General features: G+C 43.1%; 1 protein-coding gene across 1 annotated transcript in view; it reads left to right on the top strand.

The window, feature by feature from the left end:
* Nucleotides 1-27,125, top strand: part of STK26 (serine/threonine kinase 26) — a 54,959-nt gene that overhangs the window by 6,936 nt on the left and 20,898 nt on the right. The window lies entirely within an intron of this gene.

The raw sequence follows: 27,125 nt of genomic DNA, 5'->3' as shown, positions 1-27,125 counted from the left end.
GAGAATAAGAAATTTATTAGAGCATAAGCTTTCATGAGCTACAGCTCACTTCATCGGATCCGTACTGTGGAATATATAGTGGGGAAATTTTATATACACAGAGAGCCTGAAACAATGGGGAGAGGGATAGCTCAGTAGTTTGAGCATTGGCATGCTAAAGCCAGGATTGTGAGTTCAATCATTGAGGGGGCCATTTAGGGATCTGGGGCAAAAATTGGGGATTGGTCCTGCTTTGAGCAGGGGGTGGGACTAGATGACCTCCTGAGGTCCCTTCCAACCCTGATATTCTATGATTCTATGGGTGTTACCATACAGACTGTAACAAGAGTGATCAGGAAAGGTGAGCTATTACCAGCAGGAGAGCAGGGGTTGGGGGTGGGACCTTTTGTAGTGATAATCAAGGTGGGCCATTTCCAGCAGTTGACAAGAACAGTAGGAGGGGAAATAAACAAGGGGAAATAGTTTTACTTTATGTAATAACATATCCACTCCCAGTTTTTATTCAAGCCTAAGTTAATTGTATCCAGTTTGCAAATTAATTCCAATTCAGCAGTCTCTCGTTGGAGTCTGTTTCTGAAGTTTTTTTGTTGAAGAATTGCCACTTTTAGGTCTGTAATTGAGTGAACAAAGAGATTGAAGTATTCTCCAACTCGTTTTTGAATGTTATAATTCTTGACGTCTGATATGTGTCCATTCTTTTACCTAGAGACTGTCCAGTTTGGCCAATGTACATGGCTGAGGGGCATTGCTGGCACATGATGGCATCTATCACATTGGTAGATGTGCAGGTGAACGAGCCTCTGATAGTGTGCTGATGTGATTAGGCTCTATGATGGTGTCCCCCGAATAGATATGTGGGGACAGTTGGCAACGGGCTTTGTTGCAAGGATAGGTTCCTGGGTTAGTGGTTCTGTTGTGTGGTATGTGGTTGCTCGTGAGTATTTGCTTCAGGTTGGGGGGCTGTCTGTAAGCAAAGACTGGCCTGTCTCCCAAGATCTGTGAGAGTGATGAGTCGTCCTTCAGGATAGGTTGTAGATCCTTGATGATGCATTGGAGAGGTTTTAGTTGGGGGCTGAAGCTGACGGCTAGTGGCGTTCTGTTATTTTCTTTGTTAGGCAGGTCCTGTAGTCGGTAACTTCTGGGTACTCTTCTGGCTCTGTCAATCTGTTTCTTCACTTCAGCAGGTGGGTACTGTAGTTGTAAGAATCAGATCAGCCACACTATCAGAGGCTCGTTCACCCTGCGCATCTACCAATGTGATATAGAATCATAGAATATCAGGGTTGGAAGGGACCTCAGGAGGTCATCTAGTCCAACCCCCTGCTCAAAGCAGGACCAATCCCCAATTAAATCATCCCAGCCAGGGCTTTGTCAAGCCTGACCGTAAAAACTTCTAAGGAAGGAGATTCCGCCACCTCTCTAGGTAACGCATTCTGGTGTTTCACCACCCTCCTATTGAAAAAGTTTTTCCTAATATCCAACCTAAATCTCCCCCCCTGCAACTTGAGACCATTACTCCTTGTTCTGTCATCTGCTACCACTGAGAACAGTCTAGAGCCATCCTCTTTGGAACCCCCTTTCAGGTAGTTGAAAGCAGCTATCAAATCCCCTCTCATTCTTCTCTTTCGTAGACTAAACATCCCCAGTTCCCTCAGCCTCTCCTCATAACTCATGTGTTCCAGTCTCCTAATCATTTTTGTTGCCCTCTGCTGGACTCTTTCCAGTTTTTCCACATCCTTCTTGTAGTGTGGGGCCCAAAACTGGACACAGTACTCCAGATGAGGCCTCACCAGTGTCGAATAGAGGGGAACGATCACGTCCCTCGATCAGCTGGCAATGCCCCTACTTATACATCCCCAAATGCCATTGGCCTTCTTGGCAACAAGGGCACACTGTTGACTCATATCCAGCTTCTCTTCCACTGTAACCCCTCGGTCCTTTTCTACAGAACTGCTGCCTAGCCATTCGGTCCCTAGTCTGTAGCAGTGCATGGGATTCTTCCGTCCTAAGTGCAGGGCTCTGCACTTGTTCGTGTTTAACCTCATCAGATTTCTTTTGGCCCAATCCTCCAATTTGTCTAGGTCCCTCTGTATCCTATCCCTACCCTCCAGCATACCTACCTCTCTTCCCAGTTTAGTGTTATCTGCAAACTTGCTGAGGGTGCAATCCACACCATCCTCCAGATCATTAATGAAGATATTGAACAAAACCGGCCCCAGGACCGACCCTTGGGGCACTCCACTTGATACCGGCTGCCAGCTAGACATGGAGCCATTGATCACTACCCGTTGAACCCGACAATCTAGCCAGCTTTCTATCCACCTTATAGTCCATCCAGCCCATACTACCTTAACTTGCTGGCAAGAATACTGTGGGAGACAGTGTCAAAAGCTTTGCTAAAGTCAAGGAACAACACGTCCACTGCTTTCCTTTCATCCACGGAGCCAGTTATCTCATCATAGAAGGCAATTAGATTAGTCAGGCATGACTTGCCCTTGGTGAGTCCATGCTGACTGTTCCTGATCACTTTCCTCTCCTCTAAGTGCTTCAGAATTGATTCCTTGAGGACCTGCTCCATGATTTTTCCAGGGACTGAGGTGAGGCTGACCGGCCTGTAGTTCCCAGGATCCTCCTCCTTCCCTTTTTTAAAGATGGGCACTACATTAGCCTTTTTCCAGTCGTCCGGGACTTCCCCGGATCACCGTGAGTTTTCAAAGATAATGGCCAATGGCTCTGCAATCACATCCACCAACTCCTTTAGCACTCTCGGCTGCAATGCATTCGGCCCCATGGACTTGTGCTCGTCCAGCTTTTCGAAATAGTCCCGAACCACTTCTTTCTCCACAGAGGGCTGGTCGCCTCCTCCCCATGCTGTACTGCCCAGTGCAGCAGTCTGGGAGCTGACCTTGTTCGTGAAGACAGAGGCAAAAAAAGCATTGAGTACATTAGCTTTTTCCACATCCTCTGTCACTAGATTGCCTCCCTCATTCAGTAAGGGGCCCACACTTTCCTTGACTTTCTTCTTGTTGCTAACATACCTGAAGAAACTCTTCTTGTTACTCTTAACATCTCTTGCTAGCTGCAACTCCAGGTGTGATTTGGCCTTCCTGATTTCACTCCTGCATGCCTGAGCAATATTTTTATACTCATCCCTGGTCATTTGTCGAATCTTCCACTTCTTGTAAGCTTCTTTTTTGTATTTAAGATCAGCAAGGATTTCACTGTTAAGCCAAGCTGTTCGCCTGCCATATTTACTATTCTTTGTACACATCGGGATGGTTTGTCCCTGTAACCTCAATAAAGATTCTTTAACATACAGCCAGCTCTCCTGGACTCCTTTCCCCCTCATGATATATGCCATCATGTGCCAGCAATGCCCCTCTGCCGTGTACATTGGCCAAACTGGATAGTCTCTACATAAAAGAATAAATGGACACAAATCCGATGTCAAGAATTATAACATTCAAAATAAATAACTAATAAATTTGTTAGCCTCTAAATAACTAATAAATTTGTTAGCCTTTAAGGTGCCACAAGTACGCCTTTTCTTTTTATCCCATGTAGTATTAGATAATGCTTAATTATCTACCTCCCAATTTAACCTTTGGTGGAAAACACATTAAAGGTATATCTTCTTTAATTTTAGTAATTTACCACTACTTGGCATATGGGTGTGTTACATATAAAAGTAAACACCAATAACACAAAAAATTGGAAGTAAGAACAGAGATGCCTTAGAGTAGACCAGGGGCTCACAAACATTTACATATTGTAGAATCACACCTTAATAGACTGTGTTGGGGGCCACTTCTCCTTCTAATCTCAATCATGCAGACAATGTCGGTGATCATACATCCTTGTTTGGCAAGTACAGCAGTTGCCTGTGTGCAAAACCAATATTGGGAAAGTAGTCTCCTTCGTTCTTTCTACCACCTGGTTCCAGTCTTTCTTTCCTTGCATATCCCTGTTGTCTGGTGTTGCCACCCGCCACATGCCTGGTTTCCTTATGCTGTAAACATTCTTCTTTCTAGTGGCTCCTTTGGCATCTTCTGGTAGTTCTCTTCATCTTGTGTAGTAGCAACCTCTGGTGAAGGCAGCAAGGCAGGCTTCCCCTTGTTTCCATCCATCTTCTTTTACTGGCATACATGTTTTCTTGCAATGAAGAGCCTAACTTTCTGCAGAAGCGGAGAGGAGCAGCCAGCTCCATGTGACCTGTCAGATACTACACTGTGGTCCACAATTTGAGGACTACTGGATTAATCAAAAGCTTGGCTGAAAAGATGAGCTTTGCTCTCTACTTTGAAAGTTTAACAAACTGGCTCAGCTGGACTACCAGGTCAAAGTATCCTGTGGCTGGGCACTGGGGATCCTTAACTGGGAACATTCTTCTTCCAAACCTTGAGTGCCTGGCAAGGGACTACTCAGAAGAGGTTCAGTTGGTCTCGGAATGGGTACAGGAGGAGGAGGAGATGGATGGTGCCTATGTTTTGCAAACTATAACAGCGTGTTAATTTTAACCTATAACACATTGAACCCAGAAGCAGATGAGAAGCCAGTCCATGGCATAAAGAATGGATGAAATAAGACTTTAAGTTTAGTAAGGAGTAAATGGGGAATACTGCTTTGACACCTTGAGTTCATGCACCTGCAAAATTAGCTTACTTATTAGGCTTAGGTACTGTATGTTTGGAAATGTGTCAAACTCTCAGTACCTCTAAAGCATCTTGTAGTGTCCTTATACATTGCAGTTATGGGAATATTATCACTGTGCATATGACTTACTACTGAGTGTGAGCAGTGTTGGATATAAAGTACTTAAATGTTTAAAGGAAGGCGTTGTACAAACAAAACTCTGGGGAAGGATCCAGTCAGATATCTGTTAATTTGTTCTTGCGCTCAGAAATTAATAGCATTCAGTTGGTTCCACAGTATCTTGAAGCAACTTTAAATTGTTACTGCTTCAGCATATACTGGGTGCTGTAGAAACCAGAAATTTGTCTAGTGAAAACTGATAAACCTAACCCTTTAGGATACGAAGTTTCTAAACAGTGACTTTTGTGGCTTCCTTGTTTTCTGGCACTGTGATTTTTGGGCCATAGAAAAAATGCATAGCTAGACATTAGGAAATTATAAAGGGCTGTGGAGTATTTGGCTCTTAATTTAAAGTGGTTCTGCTCTGAAAAGCAATTTGTGGGATTCCATGTTCAGTCTTTCAGCAGTTTATGTATCAGATGTGCTTGGTGTGCAAGTACATTTTTTTTCTAATTGCTAGCCCTACAAACTCAATTTGAGTTCTAATAGCGACGCTGGGTTCCTTCCATCTTATGCATCACCAATAATAAAAGTTCTCTGCGACAAATTAGGCTTCAGTAACACCTGTGATGTCTTGTTGTCTTCAAATTATGCTGTCAGTGACTCCGCGTGCAAAGTATTTGCCTACTCTGGAGTTGTACAAGTGTAGCTGATTGGAACTTCATAGACAGTGCTGTTTATGATGCATGAGAGGTGGGACAGAATCCAAAGCACTCTCACCTGTGGTTTTCTTCAGATTTAAGAGGAGTAAAAAGCTGTGAAAACTCCCTTTTGGCAGCAGATCTGCCTCTGAATTCAGGTGGGGGATCAGGTCTGTTGAGTAAGATGGTGGTGTTTATATAGTCATTTTTCAGAATGCCAGCTGCACTAATGGCTCTTGGTTGAGTTGGCTCAAAATATACATTTTGAAAAATGTAAACTGATAGAAATGTTTTCATTGCTGTTAAAAATATAAGGTTAAAGGCCTTTTTAACAAAGCATTCCCAAAACATTGCATCTACACTACATGAGAACTTGGAAGTGAAACCGAATAGTTATTCATCTTCTTCACCAAATGAGAGAGATGCAAAAATTTTGCAGCATAAATAGTAGAAACTAAATTAGGATTTATAAGTAAATTATTTCAGTGTCTCCTTATATAATAATGGAGGTAACCACATATCTAATCTTGGACTCTCTAGGCTGTCTTTAATGAAATATAAAGATTTCTCTTGTGGATTTGTAAGAGTAAGGCAATCTAAGTTAGTCCAGTAAAGAGAAGATTTTAAACCTAGGTGTCAGTCTCTTCCTGTCTAGAACACTAGTTCTTGTGAGTCTGTCTGGGCACTTATCAAATTTCCATCCAGAACAAGCTCTAGAGAAATAAGCTGTGTGAATCAAAAGAACGTTTGACTTGGCATGTGCATGGTAAATCAAAGAATCTATATAAAAATGTTTTCTATTCATGGCATTGTAGTGAAAAAAGGAAGTTTTCTAAGTGAAAAACTAGGGTATTTATGTAGATCTGCTCTTTATTTTGTTAGATCTGTGTGCGCGTCAACTCTACGGAAGGGTTATATTGGTCGGTACTTAATATATACTTTGGCACTCATGGATTTTTACACCTTTTATGTCTCATTCTGACTGGTAAAGCCAGTACAGGCTTTCAGGTCATATAGACCTGATTTAGGAAAACATTACTATTTTGGAAGGCTACTCAAGAATATGGTTAAATGCTTTCTTGAATTGGGGTCCTATTTAGTAGATATGGTATAGCCTTACATATATACTCTTGGGGGAATTCTGCGCCAAAAAATGAAAAATTTTGCACACAATATTTTAAAATTGTACCAATTTTATTTGTCAAAATAACACTATATAATCATGCCAGTTTCAATTATTTTGGTAATTTATTTCAAAACACCTGTCAGCAAGTATGTCTGTAACAATACAGATATTCACAAAAATTCCCCCAGGAGTGGAGAGTTAAAGAAATCCATACAACAACCCAGTTCCTGTTTCTCTTTTCCCCCCAACCCCCAAGCCCAGCCAAGTTAACAAGTGTTTGAGCAGCTAAAGACCTATCCAGTAATAAACATTGCACTGTGTGCCACAAGCTACCAACTACAAAGATAGGTTAGAAATCATTAAGAGATGGAAGCAAAGTTATTTTTTTAAATGTACACAATACTGCAGATAATGCACATGTATTATTCAAATAAAGTTCAAGTGCAGAAGATGAAACATGGCAAAAATCCAGTCAGAAAAGCCCTGTGTAAAGTGGGGCTAAAATATTGTTTTTTTTACAGACACCACAGAAATTTAGCTCACTACTTTCCATAGATGGTTACCAAAATTAGACATCCAGAAACAGATTTCAGTGGCTTAAAATAAGACAACCAATGACCGAATTATCCAGTAAAATTAAAGATGTACGCAAACTTATTTGCTAGTTCAGAAAATGTTACTAGTTAGCAATAATTTTAGTTTTTTCCTCATACAAAGAAGTTACCCAAAAAGGACATCTGTAAAGATTTTTACTCCTGCAACATCTGGTGCAAGGAAAGATATCACTAGACCACCTGCCACGTTCAACTTCAGGGAGAATTGAGATACTGGCATGGAGTAGCTACTGCTGTTCTCTGAACTCCTGCTTTTGGCATATTGAAAAATGTCAGCAGTTAAGAGAACCAGGAAACATTCATGTCTAAGTGAATACTGAACTACCCTTTTTAAGGAGATGACAAAAGTTATGTAATTAAGTGTAAGAGCAACAGAATTACTTGGATTCATCCCAAAAGAACCACACTAATAGGTGTGTCACAGTATTGCTTGTTTAATGTTCAACTGATGAACTGAATGAGACTTTTCCAATGTATTATTGAACTACACTTATTACAGGGCACGTTCCCTCCCTTTAAAGCAAAAACAAAACAATATAGAAAATAATTGCTCACTATAATCAGTAAAACAGAACAGAGTTAGACACATTTGCCATAAGTTCAAAAAACAGCCAATGTCAGTCATTTTATAGGAATATAAATATACACTCCTGAGGAAAATCTGTGCCAAACAGTAAAAATTCTGTGCCAAAAAAAAATAAAAATTCTGCAAATTTTATTTGTCAATAAATAAATGTGGAGGCTCCAATATGGCAATGGGGAGCACATGGCTTTAAGCCATGTTCAATGTGTACCTGGCTGATACCCATCAGTGACCCCCATGAGATCTGTTTGAAGTGTCCCGGGGAATCACACAGAAAAAACAAGTCCAGGATCTGCAAAAACTTTTGCCCTTGAACTCAAAAGGAGCGGGATCTCCACTTGAGGGCCCTCTTCATGGAGGCTGCACTTGGTCCTGCCTTGGAGCCCTCCCAAGTGGACTCCACACCTAGTACTTCGGCGTCAGTGCGTAGTGAACTGCTGGCGCTGGAACCTGCCTGGCACCATTCCCCCTCGCCAGTGCCTAAGAAGCGGCTGAAGCCCAAGGGCCCGTTGGTGCCTCAAGACAAGGGGGCTTCCGGCAAAGGACCTGTGTTGGGCCACGTGCCCGCCTGGAGCTACATGGGGATACTGCTGTGGTTGGACCCCGTAGCCCAGCCAAGGATCCGACTCCCGGGAGCGGCAGGGGATCCCAGTCCCTCATAGGGCCACCTGTGCCCGAGGTGGCCCCGGCGGCCAAGGACCATGGAGGCCAGCCGGCACCACAGATACCAAGCCAGGCGATGGACCCAGTTAAGGCCCAGACCTCTATGGGCAAGCTCCCTCTAAAGCAATGGAGGGTCCCTGGACCACAGGCATCGATCCCTGGCACCGCAGCCTTGGTCTCCTGTTAGAAGACCCAGGTCCCTAACACCAAGGTCGCCACCTATGAGGCACAGGGCATCCAAGTCATGATGCTGATCCCCGTACCCATGGTACCACCAGGCCTCCTGCCAGAGATCGCCGCAGCACAGACCCCCATCAGCTAGGCCGTCCCCCGAGTGTCGATTCCTCTTGGTGTGGGATCATTCCCAGTCGTGGCACCGGTCTCCAACTTCCCGGTACCACTGTTCATGCTGGCACTGTTCCTCGCCCTTTCCTTACCGGTCTCAGATGAGGGTCAGCTGACAGACTTGGACATCTAAGGCTCCGCCCTGGTCACCAGAAGGGCAGTGGTCCAAGTCAGAGGGAAAGTTCAGTCCCTCACCTAGGAGAGGCAAATTGCCAATGGCCGGTGCGGTGGCATGGCAGCAGGCCGTTCAGTGGCAGTACTGGATCCCATGGGGCGTACCCCCCGGCCCTCCCCGATGACTTCAAAGAGCACCAGGACCTGCTCTAAAGAGTGGCTGCTAACTTGAACTTGGAGGCTGAAGAGCTAGCGGGGACCTCTTAAATGTCATACTCTCATCCACCCTGGCCCAGGTCGTATTGCTCGTCTACCCGGGGTCCTGAAACTTGCCAAGTCTGTGTGGCAGACTCCCCCTTCCATTCCACCTACCTCCAAGAAAGTGGAAAGAAATATTATGTCCCAGCAAGGGGATTTGAATATCTGTACACCCACCCTCCAGCAGGGTCCCTGTTAGTGTCTGCTGTCAACAAAAGGCCCAGGCAGGGTCAAGCCAGTGGCAACCCAAAAATAAAAACGCTAAGAGACTGGACTTGTTTGGCAGGAAAATTTATTCAATGGCCAGCATGCAATGTCGGGTATCTCACCATCAGGCCCCGCTAGACAGGTACAGCTTCAACTTGTGAGACTCCATCAGCAAATTCAAGGAGGGTTTTCCATAGGACCAAGCCCAGGAGTTTGCTACCTTGGTGGATGAGGGGAAAACGGTGGCGAGAGGTGCCCTCCAGATGGCCTGGGTTGCTACAGAGTTGGTGGCCAGGGTGGTCTCCTTTTGCAGTTGTCATGAGGTGCAGATCCTGGTTACAGTCCTCCGGGCTGTCCCAGGAGATGCAGGCTACCTTTCAGGACCTCCCGTTTAAGGGAACAGGGCTCTTCTCTGATCTTAGCAATGCATGGCTCCACAGCCTTAAAGACTCCCGTGCCACCCTCTGGTCCTTGGGCCTGCACACCCCTCAACAGGCTCGAAAGCCATTTTAGCTGCCGCCGCCTCTGTCAAAGTCATGGGGTATCCCCCGATCCAGCTTCTACAGAAAGAAGGAGAAAGACAAGGGGTTTAAGTGATGGCACCCTTCGTCTTCCCGCTCCTCTTCCCAGCCTGGCTCCTCCAGAGACCAGGGCAGCCAGAAATGGGCATTTTGAGGATGCACCTGAGGATGACGCCCCAGCCACTGCCCAGGGTTCACCTCCCTGCTTTTTCCTCAACTGTCTGGTCGCAGCTGACCTCGGACCGTTGGAAGGAACTGAGAGGACATAGGGTCGGTGGTGCCTGATATACCAACGCATGAGCGTGGCACTCAAGGAGGCGCCGCAGCCGACCCTGCAGATACCGCTAAGGGCGTGCATGCACCTAGAATGGAATGGACATGAGCAACACATCTCAAAGAACAGTTACAGAAGGTAGGTAACCATTTTTTCAGGGGGAATGGATCAGCATTCACATCGCACTCCCCATCAGTACCTGGCCTGTGCCGGAGAAGTTAATGATCCAACCAGCTGACCAAATTCGGTGATGAATCCTGGTCACGTGTCACCTGAGGCACGTTGCACATACGCTAAGAAGATTGGCTTTTCGACACTGAGGATCAGTAAAGATAGTTGTGCTTATACTCCTATATTCTCATGGTCACAGTCCAGGTTGTGAACTGTTAAACTACAAAGCTGATTTTGTTCAAATTGGATTCTATGGCATGCACTAAATTTTATGTAAGGAAGAAAATCTGTATATAATAATGTGCTAAGTCTTTTCATATTATAAAAATGATAAAATGTCTTCTAAAATAATGTCTTCCTGTGGAGACACTTTTGTTCATTTAGCAATAGCCATTTTACTGCTGAAACTAAAACCTTTTCAGTATTCAGAAAATATTGCATAAATATCATGACTCTGTAGTTTTTTCTTATTGGCAAGGCTTCAGTGCTGCTGTCTCTTGGATTGGAAGGGTGTGGCAAAAGTAAAAGAAGCCGTCTTGTGAACCGATAAGCACTGCCTGCCAACTGAAAGGAAATATGTTGCTGTTAAAAGTAAAAGGCAGACTTACTGTTCCATGCATCATTTTTTCCTTTTATCTGCCTTTGCTCGTAGAAGTGGCTTCTGTAATCTCTCAGTACAGTGGGCTTTTGAAAGTAGTGCATAAAATGGAGAGAATAATGCAAATGCCCTCCAATAATGAGAGCATTTACAGACAACAGTTCTCTCATCTTCAGACTTCTGATTGGTTATAAAGTGTTCAAATAGTTCATCGAGTTAGGTTACCTAACTGTTTAAACATCCTTTTGTTCTACAACATTCAACAAATGAGATGAATTTTGTTTTGGAAGAGAACAATTTGCTGAATGCTGTAAGAAACTGAGAACCAGTTTTAAATGCTGGTGTGGTGGAATCTGTCATTGGATTTAGACCAGGCTGAGGTCTGAAATAACAAAGGGCAGTTAACTTTTTTAGCTGTACAGTGTTGTTACTGAATGAATCCATTCCAAATCATGATAAAGATCCAATGGTATCGTCTGCATATTTTTCATTCCACCGGTTCAACTACCAGGCAGTACTTTCCTTATGATATGAATGTTCAAAAGTCCATGATCTGAGGTCAGCAGCATCTGAGCAGTGGAGGAGATGTCATAGGTCTAGATTAATAAAAAATATAATGAATAGATATCTTCCTTTTTTTTACGTTGGTGTCAAATTATATTTCTGTTAAAATTCAAAGTCAAATCATTACTAAGAATATGCCCCTTGTATCAAAACGCCTCTCCTTTCCACTCCCTTCTTTCTACCTAGTGCACACTGTACAAGTAAAAGCAGTTAATCAAGAGACGTGTGTGAATGTTGGGGGGGTGGGGTGGGGTTCTTGCTCATCTCTAAAGAAATGTGTTTTTGTTTTTTGAGGTAGGCTGATCCTTCTGCCTTTTGTTTTTGGTCACTTTCTGCTGCTCCCCAAACCTCTCCTTCCTCTGCTGCCAAGATGGAAAAATAATTTGGGGCTAGAGAGTGATTTGGGGCTGGAAACAGAAACACTCCTTTCATGAACCCAGTTTGCAGCCAATAATAGCATGTATCTACTCTAGAAAGGTCGGAAAAGTTTTATCTTCCCTTGAAGTTCCCAGAGCAGCCTTTAGTGCGCTGCTCATTTTAAGAAAGCAGTGGTAAGGTATCCTCTGTAGAGTTTTGAAACAGTGGAGTTCTTCTGTGACTACAGTTGTCTCAGTGAAAACAGAGTTCTCCAGTATGCAGAGCCCCTTTATGGCCAGAAGTGACAGTAAAGCAGGGCTTGATTTCGCAGGAGCCCCACTGTGTCTTCAGAGGGATCTAAAGGCCAGAGCACATAGCTCTGAATATGTTGGAACTCAGATCTGGTTGCCTAACAGCCATCTGTGTCTCTCTGAAGCGGAAACGTGGCGTGAAGCTAGAAAACATGGCTAGGCCACACTTGCTGTGGAAAGTGTATAATTTATTTAAAAATCATCCCCTTTGGAAGAAGATGACGTGAGCCTAGAAGACCAGAGGTTATGTTTGCCCTAAGATGGGTACAATGTTTAACACTATCTTTTAAAAAAGATAGGAAATTACATATTAAAAAAAAACCACATTAAATGAGTGTCATTAGGTTGCAAAGTCAAGCAGTTGCAAGGTGGACATGCCAGAGTTACTGTGGTTCATGCAACCTTAGTTCTGCTCCCTAGTGCATCAATGTTGTACATTAAACAAGGTTGTGCGGCTCTTGGAAAGCATTAAAGCAATGGTCCTGTGGAAACATGTACTTAAAGAGTATAGCATAATGCATACAGAATCAAAGGGAATTGGGGGAGCTCCTGACCTGTGTGGTCTCCTTAGTGAGGAGGGTGGCTGGTGGGTCTGGAAGCTAATTGGGGAATGGTGGGAGGAAGGGCAGCTTGACTCTCCTTCCTGCTCTTTCGCTGCCTCCAGCTTGCTGTCTTTAGACCAGTGTTCTAAGTACTGTGTATGTGACGGATGGTTCTTTCCTTGTGCTTACATGTTGTCAATTTGAATACTTTCTCTGGAGCACTTCAGATAGACAACAATAAAGCTCTTGTGTTTTCTTCAGAGTGGCTTTGTCCTTACCTTTTCTGTTGTTCCTGAGTAGAACAACTTAATTTTGTGAAGGGCCAGTTTAATTTATAACAGAAGGATGTTAGTTACTTACAACCAAAATATCTACCCATCCTTGTTATGGCAGTTATAGCCTTAAATGTGACTTTAATATCAGATGTGTATTGTCACAAGAAAAATCTGCAGTTTTCACCCTGGTTCTAAGAGTCAGGCTGGGTTCTTTACTGGTCGTGATGCAGGAGAGGAATCTTAGATTTATACCTGTATAATCCATTGCCTTCAAATTATGCATTCAGTGACATCTGTGCAATCCCATCGTACAATGTGTTTGCACAGCTGTAATTAATTGTAACTCAGTAAACATTTTTTTGAAAGGAATAGAATCCATGTCTCTTAGGTATGTTAGCTTTGTTGTGCAAAGAAGTAAAAAAGTAGTAAAAACACCTTAGCATATCTTTAAAAAGTCTGACTAAATATATATGCAAGGAACAGATCTTCTGAGTAAGATTTAGAACCATTCTTCACAGTTGAATTGCGCGATCAGTTTTTTTCTATCTCTCTCTCTCTCTCTACTCAACCTGAATCTCTTTTAGACCTGAAAATTGCTGTTTGCTTTCATTTAGAGTGGGGGAAATCCTTTACATGACTGTTGTTTGTTTTGATACTGGTCTCATCGTTCTTTACCTTTATTCAAAGGTGTGGATATGCTCAATTGGGGCTCAGGGTTAGGGTCAGGGTCACGTAGGTAATTAAAATGGACTGTAGTGATTTGGTGAATCTTAAATCTATCTTCAGTTCATGCCAGCTGGCATAACTTCAATGCAGGTAGTTACTCTCTGAGACATAGTTTAATTTCTGTTTTACAATACTTAAAAAGTGCTCTAGATATGAAGTGCACAGGATATTTTAAACATTAATAAACTAAACCTACCAGTGACCCTATAACATGGGCATTCTCTCCACTTTAGACAAGTAATGGAGGCACAAAACACTGGGCATGTCTACACGGGGATAAAAAACCTAAAGATAAAATGTCTACACAGCAATTTTTAGCCCTGCACCCTGAGCCCAAGTCAGTTGACCCGGGCTGGCTGTGGCCATGCTGAGGGGCTATTATCTCCATGTAGATATACCCACTATGGTCACCTAAGAAGTCTGGGTTCTAACCCTGATGCTGCTATGAATCTCATGGTGTTGTACTTTAGCCACAGACCTTCCTTCCGATGCTTGCTATAAGATACAGATAATAGATTACTACCACGTCACTAAATATTCAGCTTTGACTGTCAATAATGAGAGAGATCAGACTGCTTTTTGTTTCTAGTTATTGGTGTTATCAGTGGATTGTTGTATCTGGAACTATCTATTAGGCAGCCACAGAGAAATATAATAGTGACTTCTTATAGCAGCAGCCAAAGTTCCTCATTTGTATTGGAGCTCTATAGTACTAGGCATGTCACAAACATAGGCAAATGGGCAATTTAGTACTCTAATCAAATTGGCAAAACTTTTTGCACTTCTGGAAGCATTTTATAAAATCTTTTAAACCTTGTTTTTGAGTAATGTCTCAGTGTAGGTGAACTATAAGCTCTGGTAACTGACCACACCTACATTAGAAGGGGATTTCTGTTTCAAATAAAACCCAGGAGACATCTAAAAATCTGGAAAATGTAATAGCTTTTCTGGGCGGGGTGTGGGAAGTATTGTCAAGTCAACAGAGTGAACAAGATGGTGTTTGGACACCACTCTCCAAAGGAATCTTGTCAGAGTTCCATGATACCCGGTTTTTATAAGGCTGAGAAGATGCATCCAGCTTTTGGTTTCATTAGATCAGCCTGTATCTGAGACATTTTTGAATGGTTGTTTTCTTGCATTTTTGTTTGCTAGTCTTCGGTGATATTGACTTGAAAGCCATCTTGGGGGGAAAAGGCCGTTTTGTGAAGTGACAGCAGCTAGTTTCAAGATTGTTCTGCTTTGGAAGATCTGCAAGGCAGCCATACAGAGTGTATTGCGTACTTAATTAGACATTGTTCTGAGCAGAAGTCTAGCTTTCTCCCTATTTCCTGTGTGTGGACGGGGTTGTTTATGAGTAGTCAACCCGTGTTCTATAAAATTGATATCCTTCCCCTTTTCTTAAATATATATATCTTTAAAAAGGGCAGCTGATATCCCACACCCAGCTTCTTTTTAAGAGCAGGAACACAATAGAGTAAAAGCTGTTTTATCCGGCATGTTGGGGGAATGGGGGAGTGCCAGTAAGTGAAAAATGCCAGTTAACTAAGAGGGAGGGAGTTTGGGTGTGGGAAGGAGCAGCAGGTTGGGGCATGGGAGGGGGTGCCAGATCCAGGAGGGCGCTCATCTCAGGCGGCAACCTGTGCTGATTACTCCTAGGCAAAGGCGTAGCTAGGCGGCTCTGCGCGCTGCCCCCACCCTGCCCCGCCTCGCGTGCTAGTTCCGCAGCTCCCATTGGCTGGGAACCGCAGCCAATGGGAGCTGTGGGGGCAGCGCCTGTGGGCAGAGGCAGCGCACAGAGCCGCCTGCTGCACCTCCACCTAGGAGCAGCCGAGAAGGGGAGCCACCCAAGGTGAGTATCCCCTGGATCCAGCACCCCACACCCTCACCCACGCTGCCAGCCTTGCGCTAACCGGTCTATAATCTGGAATTTCAATGAAGATCTGAAAAGCCGATTTATAGAGCTTTCCGGGTGGTGAAGTGCCAAAAAAAAAACAGCTTTTACTGTATATTGGGAAGTTGCTGGAAGAAGGGAAGCAGAGAGGTTGGAAGATTAGCCAGTCAAGGTTTTGGAGACTATTAGGACCTGGTCTACACTTAAGTTTTGCCGGCATAGCTATGTCTGTTCGGAATATGAAAAAAATTCACAGCCCTGACTATCATAGCTATTCTGGCAAAAGCCCAAGTGTAGCTGAAGTTGTATTGGAAAAAAGTCATTTAGCCAGAGTAGTTTATTTCATTGAGGGAACTGGTATGAGCTGCATCTACACTAGGAGTCTTTGCCGGCATAATGCTGTTGGCAAACTCTTTCCTGCTCTTATTCACAACCTCAATCTCACAGATGTTCTTTTCATGGAAAGTGATGGAGTGCATGAACTCCAACTACCATACGCTCATTCTATTCACTGTCTTAACAGGTATGATCCTTCAGTCAGTATTTCTCTGTGCAAATAAAGCTTTGTAGCATTGCATTGGAATGCGTTGTGCATCTAAGTTTTTATGAACTTCTCTTGGTTAAAATTAGGGTGCCCAGAGGGCAAGTGTGAAAAATCAGGATGGGGGTGGTGGGTAATAAATGACTGTATAAGAAAAAGTCCCTAAAATCGGGACTGTCCCTATAAAATCGGGACATCTGGTCACCGTAGTTAAAATACTCTCCCTCCATAGACAACAACAAAACATGGCTGAAAAGAAGTAGCCTGAAAGATAGGGAAATTGAGAACTGGGAAAGGCAAAAACAAGGCTGTAGCTGCATGTTTCTGAACTTCATACAACCAGTGATCTAAGACTGTATCTCAAATGATACAAGCATGCTTGGTAATTAATTTAATATGTAAAGGCTTACCACCTTGTATCTCAGTACTTGGCCATAGCTGAACTGGAATATTGGGCCTGATCCTGGGCTGTGCTGCAGATGCTTTTTCCACACTGTGAGCACAAGGGAGCGGTAAAGCTGGGGAGATCCTCTTATGGCCAGCTGCCCCAACATAGGGAAATCCTTTGGATTGTCTCCTAGTCATGCCGCATAAACTGTGTACGCCCATGCACACTCTGGTGTAAGAGGGAATGACTGGAAGAAACCAGACATGACTGGAGCTTCCTTGTACCTTGGCCATTCCCAACTACTGTATCCACCTGGTGCTGGCTTTGGCGCCTGGGGGAAGTTAGAACAGTCTCTTGGACTGTTATAGCTCACATTAGGGAACTAGACCTGCGTTTTATTGATGAAGGATTGGGGAAGTGCAGTGGTGGTTTAAGTGAACTTTGTCTACCCTTCCCCGCCTAGAGTTGCTCTTTGGATTTCTCAGTCACATACAAAGATCTGGGCCACTGGCCGCAGGCATTTAGCTTCTATTCTGTCAGATCCTGCAAGTAGCTAGGCACCTTCAACTCCTATTAATTTGAATGGGATTAATAGAGGGTGTTCTGCCTCAAATGATACCTTCAGGGAAGCAGAATTGAAAGCAAGTTGCTTTCCCTTCCAAGGTGGGCTCCTGAGACCGTCTTTCCCACCTGTGTACTGTGGGAGTGAGTGGGAAGGGTGATCTTGGGACTTAACATGGAACAGGAGCTGGAAGATATCAAACAAGCACCAGCAAGCCCGTACTTCACTGCCACAGCACACAGCGACTTGGGTTTCATCCCTACTTTGCTTATAGCAACATTATCAAGTCTTCACATGAACAATCTTGGAAGGGGAAGGGTAGGTGGTTCCGCTGGAAAGTCATAAAAGTTTACAAAATCCAAAGAACTAATCCCAGTGGTACGTATGCCTAAATTTGAGTAATACCAATGGAAGAGAGAGAAGCATTTATTCTAGCTGAGGGGTATTCTTTCCCAAAGAACAGATGGACTGAAAAGTAAATCTCAGAAAAAAATATGCATCAGCTACCTAGTTTCTGTGACCAATACGAACATAGTGCAAGGAGCTTAAAGAGAAGCTTCTCATGAAGAAAAGAGCTCCCAAGCTCTGCTGAAGATCTCTTCAGTCTCATCCTTGGGCCAGTTGTACATTTCAAACTATTTTGCCAGTGTTGGTCAGGGTGTAATGAGGTCACCTATGTTGGTCAGGGTGTAATGAGGTCTGATTTTGAGACACAACTGTACTGGCAAAAACTCTAGTTCACACGTGGTTATACTGGCAAAACTACACTTTTACAAACTTACTTTGGGGGTGAGGGTGAGGAGGGCTGAAATAAACTGTGTTTTTGCAAGCATCATTTTGCTAGTATAGCCTGTCCACACAAGAAGCACTTTGCTGGCATATTATTTTGGTATATCTAAACTGGCAAAGCCTTTCAAGCATAGACTGGTCTCAGTGGAAAGAGTCCCTATGGATTTTATTTACTTCTGCCCTGATCAGTGGCAAGGAACACAATGACCAACATGGACCTAAGCACACAGATCACATAAATTGGCAGTTTCTGACCCTTCCAATGGGTTAGGTTCTTATGGTATTCTCTCTGTATGAAAGATTCACATTCATGCTCATCTTACTCCCAGTGTGACGAAAAATAGTACAAGGCATGTAATAAGAGCAGGCTTTCATTTTGTACCTGTGACTCTGCCAGATTCCATAGCGTCCCAATCCTGGGGAAGATTTAAAAGCAAGATTGAGAGTTGGAAAATTCCATCAGAATTTTTAGCCTTCTAGAACCAGAAGAAACAGAGCTTCATGATTATCAGCTTGCTTCCTAAGGGGGAACAATTTGGCAAGCTGGGATTATCGCACAATCATATTTCTTTGCAAGTTAGACTATGCATTTTAATAAACTGTTGGATTTTTTTCATAATAGGAGGAATGCTGCTTTTTAAAAAGAAAACCAGAACCTGTGACCTGTATCTCCAGGGTTTTAGGGAAGTAGAAACCAGAGAATTAAAAAAAAAAAAAAAAAAAAAAAAAATTAGTTTCTTAGACATTTTACTTCCTCTTCTGTCTTCAGCAATAGCACCTACATGTTCTATTTATATTGGCATGGACTGAAACTGTGGTAAATGTCCTGTGCATTATTCATTGGTCCCAGTAGTACTAGGAGCTGATTTTCTGACCACATTGCTTATGCAAAATACATTCCTGGTTAGCAGCATTGGGGTAATTGACTTTTGGTGTTTAGAAATATCTTGTAAAAGAGTAATTTTTTGATTATAGAACTGTATTCCAAATATATTAAATTTATAATCTAGCATTAATACATTCAATTCTAGACTGAAATTTAGAAGGAATATCTCAAATGCTATGAGTATACATTAAATCTTATATTTCAGTAGCTGTCGGAGTTTTAAAGAACGTGTAATGATCTGAATTTTAGAATGTTTTTGAAAGTATCAGTTTAAGAACTGCTTTAATATCTAGGATTAATGAGGTTAACACTGTGGAAAACTACTGCCCAGATCCTTTGCATTTGCATTTCTTGATAAATATATTAGTGTCAATTGACTTTTGACAGGGAGAGCAGCTAGTTGTTTACTGACAACTGTTTATGTTGCTTAGAGAGGCTTAAGAGCTTGAATTCCTCTGGAGCTTGTCAAGAAAGGTGACAGTGTGCATGGCCATACATCTGGAACATTGTGTAATAGCAGGAGTTGTTAGGTGTAGAAAGAAGGTTTGGAGAAGTAAATAGAAAAGATTACAACATAGAGGCACATTTACTTTACATCATGAGGCACTTGACTTTTTCCAGAAATGTACCTCAAAGCTAGAAGCTGCTTTTTCTAGTCTATTGTGAGTTTTTTCTTTCTTTTAACAAGTTGATAGGGAAAGGTTGCTAGCTTCATATAGCCATGGTATGGTTCACAGGTCCATTTCAAGTAGCCTTGTCAGTAGGTGGAGACACCTCCCTTCTTGAACTCTTGTGCACCTGGTGAAGATAGTCTATTTTAATTCATTTGGACTGCTTCCTTTTAGAGATTTGTTGCAATGGGTTGTCTTCCACACCACACTTCTATGTATTGTCAGTGAAGGGAAACTTATTGAGCAACTGACAGGTTTCAGAGTAGCAGCCGTGTTAGTCTGTATTCGCAAAAAGAAAAGGAGGACTTGTGGCACCTTAGAGACTAACAAATTTATTTAAGCATCCGATGAAGTGAGCTGTAGCTCATGAAAGCTTATGCTTAAATAAATTTGTTAGTCTCTAAGGTGCCACAAGTCCTCCTTTTCTTATTAAGCAACTGTTCTCTGAAGTGCAGTATACTGGAATTGCAATAACTGAATGAAGCAGAGTACTGTGTTTTCAAGCATTGAGGCCTGGAGCTATGCTGTCTTCAGCCGTTGCCTTGTCTGAGCTCATGAGCAAAGCAGGGTCCAGCCTGGCCAGTTCTAGACTGATGGGAGTTTCCCCCTCCTCCACCCACAAAAGGAAGCAAAACCAAGGTACTTCAGAAAATGGTGTTGGTAATTCAGTAGATCACAATCTCTGATGCCAAACAGATTTTCTAGCATGATTGGTGCTAGGCAGGTTTCTTTTGTGAAACAGAAAGTAGAAGTCTTGGCTACTTGTACAAGTCTGGGTTTCAGATGGCTCTGAGGAAGAACAGTGTTTTGCAGATCAGCCACACACTATTAATGGTCTGGTAGAACAATATTATAATCCTCTCTCGTAAGCAGTCTCTTCCCCTGTTTCATCCTCATGGGTCACCCTAATATGCAAGTGATCTGACCCTAAAATGCATGGGAAGGTAGCTGGAGTGCCAGTGGAAATAAATCTCATGCTGAGTCTGACTGGTTCTGATAGGGAAATTTTGAAGTTCTATGCCATGACTGTACCGGAGGGGAAGAAGGACTTCTTCACTTTAGCTGTAGCAAATGCAAAAGTGTGGATCAGCTAATCTGTTCCAGATGGCCGCCAGCCTTGTTAATCCAGGTTGTCTCCGCTTGGTAACAGCCAAGTATTTGACATTAGCGGAAGTATTTAAGTTGCTTCACGCATAGGAGTACTTTGATTCAGAGTGAATGTCTTTGTGGTAGCAGAACCCTGTTGAGGGAGGGGGAAAACAGCAGCTGATGCTCACAGTGATCCCGGAAAGTGCCTGGGGAGCTTCAGAAAGCTGGACCCTTATCTTTTTTGGCTGGCACTGAGCCTGATACTGAAGGGGATTTTTGTTATCCCTCTCTGAGGGCAATGAGTAAATATTGCTTAAGAGGGTGATGATCATCCTCTACTCAGGAAACCATCTCTTGTCTCTTCAATCTCCTTTTTGGAGGGAAGGTTATCAAGGGTTTGTAATGAGGCAGCTTTAGTTGTTCATCAGGTCTCGGGTTTGTGACCCATACAGTCTGGTGTTAAGCTTGCCTGTGATACAGAGCTTCTTGGTATTTGGTGATCCAGCTTCTGTGTTGATTCTCTCGTGCTCTATGTTTGTCAGGTCACTGAGATAGTAGACAGATTCTACTGCATTTCCTCCAATGTCCAAGTGACACCCAGCTCTGTCTCCATTATATCAGATTCTGCAGTTGAATGCCTTAAGGGGAGGCCCTGATCCTGCATTGTGGTCTGTGGGGGTGCACTGCTGCACCTCCACAGAGTTCCATGCACCTCGTTGCTTCACCTGGTGGATCATAATGCAAGACTGGGGTCTTAGTGTGATTGCAACTCCGGTTCGGATGGCAGAGGTTATCTGACAGACTCAGCCCAGACAAGACTCAGATATGACGTAAGGAGTTGGTAATATTTTTACACAGAGTTTTTCATCCCTGAATCACAAAAGAGGGTCAGCGTTGTTTTACAGATGGGAAATGGAGGCACAGAGGTGAAGTGACTTGTGAAAATTGCCTCATTATAGAAGAAGTTTGTCTGCTGTCTGTTTGGATGAACCTGAAGTTGCACTGGTGGGAATCTCTCATCAACTTCCCTAGTATGAACCCAGCTCTAGTTCTTGGGCCAATGGGCATCAGAGGACTTTTTAAAATGTGTATATATAATTATATTGTGTACCAGAGTTGTATTTGAATTCTGTGTTCTCATATGGCAGCCCAGACTGGTTGATGTGTCCTTCCAGCTGGTGGAGTTAGAAAAATGGCTTTTGCTGCTGTAAAGGATTTGCTATAAAACTTCTGCTAACTGCTCTGAGGCCTAGGCTATTTCCTTTCTCTTTCAGATTCTAAAACTTGCTGTGAACTCTCTTCTTCCAAAATATCTAAAGTATTTACATTATAGACAGATTCCTTGCCAGAGACTCTTTGAGTTACAAGAGTACAAAACAAGTAAATGACACTATTTTGTGACCAAATGAGACTTTCATAGAAATCTAAAGACTTCAGATATTCCTGTGCAAAACACACATCTTTTGTATTTTAGACATAAGCCACTGGAAATAGAAGTACGAATGGAACCTTAATTATAAAATAGAGAACATTTGCATTGTGATAGTCAGGTGAAATAAGACTGCCTGCTTGCCTTGGATGCAGAAGTCCAAGGTTAAAATTGATTTTTTATCCACAGACTAAATATAATACAAGTTTTCCTATTCTGTCTTGCGACTGTGTCTTATCCTTGACCTTGAGTGTCCACTTCCAGGCATGAGTAGGCCATTCGTTCTTCATGACCATCTAATCCTTGGAATCTGAGGCAGCTTTTATTCATTGACACCTGCTCGCTGGGTACTGGGCGGACACCCCGGCTCGTTTCATGTAAGGTATCCGATCCATTAGACTCAAAGCTGCATGTGTACACAGCTAAACCCCTGATGGTAGGGACTGTGCCACATAGAAGTGCTTTCCATACAGTGAAATACCTTCACCAGGAGCCATGTGCCTTCTGGCTGGGTGGAAGGTGGCTTGGAGGTTCTTCCCACTACTGTTCCTGCCTCCTGCTGAGCAGGTGAAGGACGCTCCCAGCTCCTGCTGTTGGCACACTTCTTTCTGAGGCTCTCCTTCTCCCTTTTTGGTGCTGCTGCAGCAATCTGAAAAACAGGTGGAGAGAGTTAAGGGAAGGAGAGGTTTCAACAAAGAAAATAACAGAACACCACTAGAGACTAACAACCACTAGCCATCAGCTTCAGCCCCCAACTAAAACCTCTCCAACGCATCATCAAGGATCTACAACCTATCCTGAAGGACGACCCATCGCTCTCACAGATCTTGGGAGACAGGCCAGTCCTTGCTTGCAGACAGCCCCCCAACCTGAAGCAAATACTCACGAGCAACCACATACCACACAACAGAACCACTAACCCAGGAACCTATCCTTGCGACAAAGCCCATTGTCAACTGTGTCCACATATCTATTCAGGGGACACCATCATAGGGCCTAATCGCATCAGCCACACTATCAGAGGCTCGTTCACCTACACATCTACCAATGTGATAGATGCCATCATGTGCCAGCAATGCCCCTCTGCCATGTACGTTGGCCAAACTGGACAGTCTCTACGTAAAAGAATAAATGGACACAAATCAGACGTCAAGAATTATAACATTCAAAAACAAGTTGGAGAACACTTCAATCTCTTTGGTCACTCGATTACAGACCTAAAAGTGGCAATTCTTCAACAAAAAAACTTCAGAAACAGACTCCAATGAGAGACTGCTGAGTTGTAATTAATTTGCAAACTGGATACAATTAACTTAGGCTTGAATAAAGATTGGGAGTGGATGGGTCATTACACAAAGTAAAACTATTTCCCAATGTCGTCGTCGTCCCGTCAAAAGGAGGACTTGTGGCACCTTAGAGACTATGAAGTGAGCTGTAGCTCACGAAAGCTTATGCTCAAATAAATTTGTTAGTCTCTAAGGTGCCACAAGTCCTTCTTTTCTTTTTAAGGGAAGGAGAAAAATTTTTGATTGATTGGGTGGGAAGCTGTAGCAAAAAACCAAAACCAAAACAAAACACCTGGGAAGCTAATGTGTTCTTGTTCCAGTTTCTTCGTTAAAAACAAAATGTATTCATTTCTCATGTCACCAGACTCAGTTTGTAGGAAATTGGGCAGACAAGTACGCTACACTGGTGAGCTCAAAGTGGGTCTCTACAAAAAAAAAAAAACACTTGGTAATCACTGGATTAAATCTGTCCGTCAACTAGAATGCCATCAGTTGTTCCTGACTGTCACTATATTTATTTGAAAAAAGAAAAGGGGTACTTGTGGCACCTTAGCGACTAACCAGTTTATTTGAGCATGAGCTTTCGTGAGCTACAGCTCACTTCATGCATATGCATGAGCTCACGAAAGCTCATGCTCAAATAAACTGGTTAGTCTCTAAGGTGCCACAAGTACTCCTTTTCTTTTTACGAATACAGACTAACACGGCTGTTACTCTGAAACCTATATTTATTTGAAAGTACCAAAAAGAGAAATTTTAATCAAGTACTTTTAAAAAGTAATATAGACCCAGTTACTATGGTTCACCTAAGTCAGGGGTTCTCAAACTGGGGGTCGGGACCTCTCAGGGGGTCGCAAGGTTAGTACATGGTCAGGTTATGAGCTATCAGCCTCCATCCACCCCAAATCCGACTTTTCCTCCAGCATTTATAATGGTTTTAAATATATTAAAAGGTTCTTTTAATTTATAAGGGTGTCGCTATGTGAAAGGGATCGCCAGTAAAAAAAAGTTTGAGAACCGTTGACCTCAGTGTTTTACCATCATGACAAGAACAAAATAATTAAGTCCAGCACGGGGAGACAGAACAATTCCCATCAGAATAGGGAAACCAGGTTATGTGCCTCTTCAGCAGCAATGATGAGGCACATGACTTCCCTGACATCTCAGAATAAGCGCTGAACCCATTTTCATCCACCAAACATTCCTTTACTCAAAAGCCTGGATTTCCTCCTCCATCATAATATTTCACTTAGGTTAAGATTATAAGAAAAATAATGTTCAAACAACTTTCAGTGTGTCTTCTGGGAAGCCCTGAAGGCAGTCCTTGAAATAACATTCCTGAGATGCCTCTTAAAGCCTTTCCCTACCTTGGCTACGCTGATAGTACTGACTTATACTTTGTGGCAACCTAGTAACAGGTCCTGTACAGCGTTTTAGAAATGTGGCATTTCTTAGACACCTTAAAGGAGCTGAAATCTTTGTGAAACCTGCATGAGAGCCCATGTTTCTAACAGAAATGCACATGTAGACAAACCACCCCCGCCCCCCCAACCTGTTTTAAGAGGCAGACTACAGGACTTCATATTCCATGTAGCAACAGATGAGTACATGGGATTTTACAGGCTGCTACAGTGATGGTGTCCTGGCCCTGTGGAACTTGCAACCTAAACTTGGACACAAAGGACAGAAAACCACAGAATAATAAGAGGGTGGGAAAGATACTGGTATAAAAAATGTGGCTGCAGCTTGTCAAAGTGGAGGTAAAATCTGCTGCTTTCAAATTTTTTTTTAAATCTAATATAGAACTAAGCTCCTTTTTGATACTATCAGGATTTATATCTAAACGGAAATGCATTTTTACGTGCTCCAGTTTTCTCTTTAAATTTTAGATTCACCTGTATTTTTAGTTATGGATTAGTGTTGACAGGCTTTGAAGAAATGAGTTTTTCAGGTGGGATGTGAATCAGAGGAGGATGGTGATTTGATGCAGAAATGGAGGGAGACTAGCAAGTAAAAGGGATAAAAGTGATGAGTGTGGAAGAAAACTAAAAAGAAAAGGAGTACTAGTGGCACCTTAGAGACTAACCAGTTTACTTGAGCATAAGCTTTCGTGAGCTACAGCTCACTTCATCGGGTGCAAGGCAGCAGCTCAATGGGAAGCTTGTTCAAAGCATTTTACCCATAGACACCTTAGTCCTTGGTGTCTGGTTTAGTGTTTCTTCTGCAACAGAGAATGACCTTATTAACACCCAGAGAGGTTTAGAATGGAAGTGAATGGGGCCTCCTTTCTCCTTTTCATGGATTCCTTAGTCTCCATAGTATAGTAATCTGATAACTGATAAAAAAGAAATATGCATTGGGTGAAAAATTGGACTGCCATAGGAAGTGTACCAAGAATGTAGCAAGGTTCAAAAAAGGTTTGAACATTTATAGGGATATCAAGAATCTCCAGAGTTGTCATTATTAGTATCCCTTCCAAAAATGTTGTCATTAAACCTCATGCTTTCAGGCTTACCCTAGTAGTTAGATTGCTTCTGTCCACACCGCCGCGGGGGGTGAGCCTCCCAACCCAGGTAGACAGACTTGTGTTAGTGGGGCTTGCGCTAGCAAGCTGAAAATAACTGTGTGGACGTTGTGGCGCTGACAGAGGCTTTGGCTAGCCGCGCAGGCTGGGACCGAGGGGTTGGGGTAGGCTTGAGCTTGTGTGGCTCTCCTGAGCCTCCACTGGTGCCACAGAATCTGCACAGCTATTCTTAGCATGCTAACTTGAGCCTTGCGAGCATGAGTCTGTCTATCCAGTCTGGGAATCTTGCTTCCAGCTGCAGTGTAGACATACCCTTAGAGACCAGGATGAGACCTCTTGTGGGGGGCAGATTATACAACATCTGACTACTGCAGATTTTGCACCTTCCTCTGAAGCAGCTGTTGCTGGCCACTATCAGAGACAGGATGCTGGACTAGATGTTATAATCCCTGCTCCAAAGAGTTTATAGTCTGTCTTTTTCTGTGTTTGTACAGCTCTGAGCACAGTGGGGACCTGGTCCATGACTAGGGCTACTAGGCTTTCTGGTAATAAATAATACTAGACAGGTCTTGGGTGTGATCCACTATGGCAATTTCTATGCTCACCAAAGAGAGGCTCGTTGCCTCATGACCACATCTAAATGCTTTCTGTCAGACTGTCACACCTACGCATGGGAGCACCCAAATGGCCTGCCGCAGGTGGGAGGCAACAGACAGTGCAGTTGTTGGTCACCACTGTCTCTTGAAGCCCTGCTGTAGTTTTGCATGGCTGGCTAGGAGAAAAGTCTCCAGTCACTTTTCCACAAGCACCCAATGCTTTAGATTTGGTTGACTGACAAGAAAACATGGCTGTCCCAGTATTTGGACTGTGGTCTTATTCTGACTTCATGTACTGGCTTTCTACGGGGGGGCGGGGGGGGGGGGGAGAGGTTAGTTTGTCTGTGACTTGGTTGTATGTTTAGTTTTGTTCTCAAGTGCAATATAAAATGTCACTCTTGCACCCAGTTTAAAGACGGAGAACTAAGACTAAATAACTATCTCAAATACAAGTATACATTGTAATGCTGTAATCTACCTCGTGTGAAATCTAGATGTGATCATTCAAAGTAGCACTAGTTTAGTCTGCTGCTGCCTGCCGTCTGAGACTGGAGATGATGATTTTGGTTCCTGGTTCCCTTTGAAGCTAGTAGAGAATAGCCTGATTAGGCTAGAAACATGTACATTTGGGCCATACATCCTACCTGCATCAGATGTGCTTTGCTTCATATATTGGCATGATCTTGTTTAAGTTCATTGCAGTGGTAGACTGTCCTGTAGGCAGTGCCCTTTTTATTTTCCCAGATATTGATGATAGCACTTCTACTTGCC

The sequence above is a fragment of the Chelonia mydas genome, chromosome 9 (assembly GCF_015237465.2).
Source record: "Chelonia mydas isolate rCheMyd1 chromosome 9, rCheMyd1.pri.v2, whole genome shotgun sequence".
NCBI classification, from domain to species: Eukaryota; Metazoa; Chordata; order Testudines; family Cheloniidae; genus Chelonia; species Chelonia mydas.
This window is presented reverse-complemented; position numbering and strand designations above follow the sequence as displayed.